General features: G+C 45.3%; 1 long non-coding RNA gene across 1 annotated transcript; it reads left to right on the top strand.

Annotated features, from left to right (window-relative positions):
• Positions 1-857: 857 nt before the first annotated feature.
• LOC128408465 (uncharacterized) lies at positions 858-3,738 on the top strand. Its single transcript, XR_008329099.1, has 3 exons — positions 858-1,111; positions 2,854-3,004; positions 3,310-3,738. It is a non-coding gene; the product is annotated as an uncharacterized LOC128408465 (long non-coding RNA).
• Positions 3,739-5,651: the final 1,913 nt, after the last annotated feature.

The raw sequence follows: 5,651 nt of genomic DNA, 5'->3' as shown, positions 1-5,651 counted from the left end.
ACAGAATTGTAAGTGTGCTTGGTGGCAGTGCCCTTTGAGGGAGTCATGCTCCAAAGGAACTCTTACAGAATCACAGTGTGCCATAGCCCCCATTTAAATGCAGAAGCAGTGAACAAACTATAATTAACAGGGTCGTTGCAAAGTGTTTTTGACAATTGATAAAGCCAGCTGATTAAACAGAGCTGCAGTGAGCTGATTTTTTCCAGATTGTTCAACAGCCTCTGTGCACATCTAATCTTTTGACTGGAAGATTTGCTTTACTGCTCTCACCTTGCCACACCCAAAGGAACCTCTCATTGTGTCTATTCATTAGCATAATGGAGACTATCAGCTTACTTATGACATCTCATCCCAAGAGTCTGGATGACATCATTTGGCATCTTAAGGCAGGTGTTAAACAGCAGGGAGTAATCCGAGGACAGGATTATGTTGCAAGGAATGATATAGACAAGTTTATGGGAAAGTGGTCTTTCGATGGCTATTTGACAGAAGAACTCCATGTTCGGAGGCAGTATACCTCCATGCCAGATGTTGAAGATGAGTAAGAAGCAAGCCATTGCCATCATAATTTGGCCTGGGGGCTTCAGAGGCGTCTGACTAGCCATTGCTGGAAATAGAATATCCGACGAGGTGACCCTTGATCTGACCCAACAAGGCAATTATTACGTTTTATGGCTTGTTTTTAGGCTTGGCCTAAGTTATACTTCCATAAGTTAAAATATGAATCTTTTGCACTCAGAAGCATACAAGCACATACACTTTGGACTGTGCTGTTCTGTGGATGCTAAAGGCACAGTAATGCAAATTTGTGATCTCTTTTTTACTGGATTTGCAATAGTGCAGGCTGGATGTCGCCAGTATATGAATAGGTACCTTGGGACTGCTCTGGGGATCATAGGTCAAAGTTTAGTGATGTATGTAGTTGTCTCACTAATGGGTCTTATTGATTATTATCCACAGAAACAACAAAGAGCTCTGACTCCTCCCTCTCCCAGCAGATGCCGGCAACCAAGAAAAACTACCTTGGCCTTTGAGCTCTGAACAATTTGTAGGACAGTCAACCTCTCAGTGTAGATCGACACCAAGACAGCGTATAGATTGCTGCAACTGGGTAAGTGGGAAATGATAAATGGGTCTGAGAAATATCTCCATAGCAATGATACCTGGGAGCAAAAATGCTAAAACAGAATAAATGTTGGATAAAGTACAGTACTAAAGGAGAGCGAGGTAGAGCCTTGTGGGACTCCACCACACAGTTCAGCCGGCTGAAAACCAGACAGGAACACAATCGCAGAGGCTCTTCGCTCAGCTCTCTCAATGAAACTTTGATGTTACTCACAATGTAAAGTGCTCCTTGCCGAAGCACTCTCCTAAAACGGTTTTGAAATGTCAGTAGCTGTGCCCAAACTTGCAGTTCTAAATTTCAGCAAATGCTTTCAGCAGCTCCTTGCAGGATGAACCCCCTGGTATTCTGCTTCATCTTATTGGTGTGGGCCAGGGGTCAGCAAGGTTTCTCTTGCCTGGGGCAGATCGGTTCCATGGAGATCCCTCTGTGGGCTGGATTGTGAGTGCACATGAGCACTCACACCTGCAACTTTTGGCATCTGCACATGCGCAGACAAGATTTTCTGTGTCTGCGCAGATGCAATTTTCGGCACTGCAGAAGCGAGTCCCTGCACCGCGCAGCGCGTGAGCGGGCAGCTCAGTTCAGGGGTGACTCGTGGGCTGGTCAAAAGACCTCTGCGGGCCACTTCCAGCCCATGGGCCTTAGGTTGCTGACCCCTGGTGTGGGCCATGCCTCAGACAGCAGTTGCTAAATTGTCCTCCAGCAAAACAAAATAGTGGCCGGCTATATTTCCGCTCCTCTAAATGTGCTGCCTTTTGATATTGAAGTCAGGTCTACTCACTGCTTTTATAATTAGGGTGGCTGTGTGTCCTGCTTTAGAGGACAGCCTTCCATTTTGAAGGTTTCTTCTGCTTAAGGATTGATTGATTGATTGATTGATTAAGGATTGATAATAATCAAGTCCTGTTTGAAAATCAGGAACACTAAAAAAAAAAGCAGGAGCCTTGAAGTGCCCACCAGCTGTTAGCAACACTCCACCGCCAGACTGAGCAAGCAGACGACTCATTTGGTGTCTTTTCTATTACAGCGAGCTATATCTTGTATTTCTATTTAAATTGCAGCAATGGTTTCTAAATTTGCACATATTGTATGCAAATTGGTGTCAACTCATCCTCTCTCTTTTTGGTGATGCAAATTCTCTTTTTTGGCAATGCGTGACTGGCCATTCTGTTTATAACTGGCCAGCCAGATGCATGACTGACACTGTAATGATTAGTTTAACCCATGGAAATCAGCAAGACTCATTGGATCACAGCTAGCCTTCCAAGAGGCATCTCCCACAGCCAAAGATCACTCCATCTGCACCTCCCCCTTTAATGTACCAGCTAGCACTGATTCAGTTCCAGCAAAGCAGCCTTCTGTCTGTACATCACGAGTGACTGGAATAGGTATGCTGTGGGAGGTTGTAGGTTCCTGTTCACCCCTTGCAAAGGAAGATCGCTACCCGTTTCAAAGGAAATTCAACAATGACTAAATGCAAGGTGTTAAAAAGTCTGGCAAAACTTGTGCTGGGGGGGGCAGGGTGGGTGTTATTACAGGTCAAGACTGATACCAATAGTACTTGGTTAGAATGTCCTTGCTCGAGATATGCTTTAAAGCACATATACACACAACTTAACTGAAACATGGTTTGGCTTTATTAATTTCCAACCCCTCCACTTTTATGTCTCCTGCTGCTATTTCCCATTCCTCACAGGGAAATATCCCTCTTCTCCTATTTTCCGTAGTTGACCGAAGAAGCTGCAGAAGTTGAAGATTTGGCACACACTTCCTAGATCCCTTTCCAGCTTGTCTAACTGAATTTTCGTATTAACAAGTGCAGTGCCAAGCCTGCAGGCGCTTGCCAAGTTTCAGCCAGACAGGAATATTCACAACAGGGTAATAAACACCTTAATATGAGATTTAAGATGAGAACATAGACAAAGCCCAAATATAATACTGCAAAAATATTTTTGCAGCATAATACTGCATGCATATATATATATATATATATATATATATATATATATATATATATGAAGTGTTGTCAAGCAAGCCAGGAGAAGAAAAAGAAAGGCTTTTACATCGCTCCAGGGCCCACTGTAGGCTAAGGGCCTGCTCAAGTTATGGCCAAGGTGCCAATTTCTCCAGCACCCCCCTTAAGTTCCAAGCCCATTCGTATGTCTTCTTCTTTTTCTCCCTAGGACAATAGCATTATACTGCAGTTCTGGATTCTGGAGTTGATTAAGCCCAGTCACCTTCCCATCTGAAGAAATGGCACGGTAATCAGGACAGAGGGAAATATGTATATACTGTAAGCAAAGTTACAGACTTTAAAGCTCACAAGGCATGCTGTGCGTGGATAACAAGGAACAGCGGGCAAGTGTAAGCAAATGAAAACCTTTGGCACAGTTACAACCTAAGGGCCGTGTTCACTGCTCCAAGGAGCAAAGCATGATTTCCTCAAAAGTCCACAAGCTACAAAGATCGTCGGCCAGTCAGAAATTTCCTCTGGCGTGTTCTCTTATCAGCCACCTATTCCAGACACATGTTTTTAAAAGATGAAGTGTTATGCTTCCGGTGGTTAGCACTACGACCCAAGAGCTTCTGTAGTACAGTGTGAAGAGAATGAATGGCGAGCTCAGGTTTTTCTGCTTCAAAACTGTTGTTTTAAAAACAGAAGCTGGATGACCATCTGTCAGGGATTCTTTCGCTGTGGTGGTTGGGCTGGATGACCCTTTGGGTCCCATCCAACTCTACAATTCTATAATCTTTTTCAGCCATTGCATCTTCACCTTCAGCCCTCCCACCTACCCTTTGCACCACCACACAGTGCATCGCTTTGTGCCTGGGCATCGCCATGTCTGCTGCCCTGTCCACACCTAGCCAAGTAAGGCAAACAGCTGATAGTTAATTTTTTATTGACAAAAGCACACATTTACAGCAGCTCCTGAGATGCACCGGATACACATGCTTCTAGCTTCTATGGAGACGGCATTAACTTTTCCAGGTTTGTGCCTGGTGGAGCAATTGAAGCAACAGTGGGACCAGCTGCCACCCAGCACCCCCCCCCCTCCGCCTCCAGGCTTATGTACCCTCACCTGGTGTTATGTGCATACACAACCTTAGACTTCTTCTGTATGGAAGTTGTCACTTTGCTTCCCTCTTCAAGTCCTTCCTGGTTCTAGGACGCAGCAGGGCAGGGGACGGCGGGAATTCAACCAATTGACTGAGCAGCTTCTTCCTCTGTCTCCGACACATTCTGTGCTCCCACAGATGACTACTTAGACCCTTCCTCTTCCCCTTCCCTGACTCCTGCCTTGCAGATGGCCCCAAACCCCATAAATCACTGGCCCCTTCTCCAGGGTCAGGCTCCGGCCCCTCTGCCTTCGTCACACACTTGCCAGAGGCCCCAAATTTGCTTTGTTTGCAAAGTTTCAGGATCTACCTGGAGCCACCAAAGTTAACTTCATAAACTCATTTTTAATTACCATTTAGGCCCAGTCAGTCCTAGCTATAAATTCAGGAATTAGAGAAAGGTTAGATTCGTCTTATGGGCTGGTTAATTAAGAGTTTCAGCAGCTCTGCTCTCTAAAACATTGATGCTGCCGGGCTCCCAAAGTGGCTCTGGCCTGACAGTGCATATGTCTGACTTAGGCTTAATTGCACCTAATAAGCTTCCCAATAAGATATGTCAGACAACGAGAGTGCCTTGCAGGAGCATTTACATGTCATAAACTCTGACATGGAAGGTGACATTCAGCGTGGTTCTCTCACTGTTCTATGGGCTTGGGCATTTACATTTGAATCCCATCCTTATTTTAACCCCAAACCTTAATCTAAGCACATGTGGGAACAGTAAAGATACATTCTGTTAGAACTTGGAGAACCCATTTTAGGAGAGAAAAGCTGCTCTTGTAATTGAGTAGCAGGGAACCTCTGGCCTGGGAAGGACTGCCATTTCTCGTTAAGCCTACCCATCTATTGTGACCATCTTCAGAGGCCTCCTGTGTGTCCTAACCTCCCCTAGAAACAGCCTTAGTTGGGATCAGGGAGAAGGTCTCTCCATGGGCTCTGCCTGGGCTTTTGATCTTCCTTCCAAGAAAAGCCTGTCATACCTCCAGTTGCCTTTGAAATTTGTCTAGGGTAATAGTGTGTCTTCTGAGGTCCTTTCCTCACGACCAGAGGGGTTTGTGTGGCTTTTTTCCTTTTTTTTTTTTTACAGTACACAATCCATGCACCCAGGACTGCAGCCAGTCACCCTGGCTCTCAGCCAAGGTCCAACAAAACTCTCAGGTCATCACTGTTTTCAATTGGTTTGTGCTTTTCAGTCAGGTTTTGATACAGCACTAGGCGCATTGTGCAAAGGCTGCAGTGCACCGCTAAGAGCCCACTTCCCCTGGCTGTGTTGGAAAGCAGCTAGGATGGACGAAAGCTTCCATTCATAGGATGCTAATAGACAGCAGATTTCCAGTTGATCTTCTGAATGAAAACTCTTCCCTGTTCGCTATTGGCTGCTTCCACTTCATTCAAGCAGACTGCATGG

This window comes from Podarcis raffonei, chromosome 2 (assembly GCF_027172205.1).
Source record: "Podarcis raffonei isolate rPodRaf1 chromosome 2, rPodRaf1.pri, whole genome shotgun sequence".
Lineage (NCBI taxonomy): Eukaryota > Metazoa > Chordata > Lepidosauria > Squamata > Lacertidae > Podarcis > Podarcis raffonei.
Note: the sequence above shows the minus strand (reverse complement) of the source record. Positions and strands in the feature narration are given on the sequence as shown.